This window comes from Condylura cristata, unplaced genomic scaffold (assembly GCF_000260355.1).
Source record: "Condylura cristata isolate star-nosed mole 26May11 unplaced genomic scaffold, ConCri1.0 scaffold00011, whole genome shotgun sequence".
In the NCBI taxonomy this organism is placed as follows: Eukaryota; Metazoa; Chordata; class Mammalia; order Eulipotyphla; family Talpidae; genus Condylura; species Condylura cristata.
Window position 1 is genome coordinate 20,031,116 of NW_004567112.1, and position 1,889 is coordinate 20,033,004.

The window sequence follows — 1,889 nt, forward strand, 5'->3', positions numbered from 1 at the left end:
GTGGGGGTGCAGGGAGCGGGAATGACGCTCAGAGCCCCCAAACCAGAACAAAGGCCAAGGTGTAAAGAGTGCTTTCAGAACATACCACATTTTTGCCCTAACATCACACATCCTCAGAGATGGAACCCCCCAGCTGCCTGGTAGATGCTGGCACCTTGCAGAGGCTTCCTTTCTAAGCATCATTTTATTTCCCCTCATGACAACTGCAAAGGAAGCTCCACTTCACAAACAAGGACATGGAGGGTCAGTACTTGCCCAAGGTCACTCAGTCAGTATGCACCTGCATTTGAACCTAGCGCTGTCTGTCTGCAGAGTCCAGGCTCCGGCACTGCCGCCCAGCCCTGCGGGAAACAGGCCTTCACCTTGTAGGCAGTGATCAGCAAACCCTCTTCCTGGGTGCTTGGGGGTGGGGAAGGCCCTCAGCTTGCTCCCCCAGATCCAACTAGGGCGGCCTGGCACCTTGCCGGTGCTCCCTATAACTGCGGGAGGGTGGGGGGGGGGACTGGTTTCCTCACTCCTCTCCACTACTGCTTCTAGCACAGGAAGTCTGGAGCCTTAGAAACATTTCAGAGGATGGGGAGCAGTGAGGCAGCAGGCAGGGGTGCAAGTGCCCTAGTACTTGCCTTGCACCCCAAGCTCCCCCTTGCACCCCAAACTCCCCTATTAGACACTTCCAGCTGCTGCAAGGTTGGGTTTCCTGCCAGGCTGTCAGGAAGAGCCCGGCCATAGTCTCTCAAAGCTCCTCCTATAGGCAAGTTAGGGGAAAGTAGGACCCAGAGGGAAGACAAGCCCCCCAAACAGTTGAGACCAAGACCAGTTACTTCACTTCTCATAAGCCTGCAGACTTGAACCAGACCTCCTGCTTGTATCTGGACTCTTTGACTTTGGTACCGGATTTTGGGTTCAAGTCCTGACACCAATCTTCACCTCTCTTTGCCTCAGCACCCTTACCTGTAAAGCAGGGTGACAGTAGCACCTGCCCACTTTACAGCATTCCTGGGAGAATTCAGTGAGATAATTTATGTGTTGCGCTCACACAGGCACAGCTGCAGGAAGCGGCCAGTAACTAGTAGCCTGCTGAGGTCAGAAGCAGCCGTTGATGAGGTTGTTGAAGGGCTGTGCAGTGTCTCTTGCCTTAGTCAGACCTCATGAAATAGTGGCCGTAATTATCGTGACCCCCACTAGCCTGCGATGTCCCTGCGGGTGGGGTCCATCTGTCACTTCTGATTCCCCAGCGGCAGTATCGTGCCAGGCACCATCGTGCCAGGCACCAAGCAGGAGCTGAAGGCTGAGGAGTGATGTGCCCTGCCTGCCTAGACCAGGAGAGTGTGGGCAGCCAGGAGCCTCTTGCCAGGAGAAGGGAGAACCAAGGTGTCAAGAAGAGAAAACAGAGCGGAGGGGAAAGGCCGAGACGCAGAGATAAGCAAGTGAAGTGAGTGAGAAAAGGACCAGGAGAGGCAGCGGCGCAGAAAGATAGGAAAGATGGAGAGGGCGAGGGGTGAGGAAAATCCCCGGGGAGGTGGGGTCGTCCGGGGGTGGAGAGCAGCCAGGAGGGATGGGACGGCGGCAGCTGAGGCGGCGGAGAGGGACGCGCGAGCCGGCGCTGGGCGGGACGCTCCGAGTCGGGCGGGAGGGGCTGTGGGGGTTCCACCCAGCCTCCCCGCCTCGGGGCAGCGGCCGGGAGCCCGAGATTGGCTGGGGCACAAGGCGCGGCTGGGACTGGAGCCCCAAGGTGGGAGGCGCTAGGCTCATTCCGTGCGCCCGGGAGCGGAGCGGAGGCTGCCACCCACTGGGGCGACCTCCGAGGCGACGGCGGCTGCAGGAGAGCGTCGGACCCGTGCGCACGCCGGGGCACCTGGGGGCGCCGCGCACCGAGCGTCGGGGGCCTG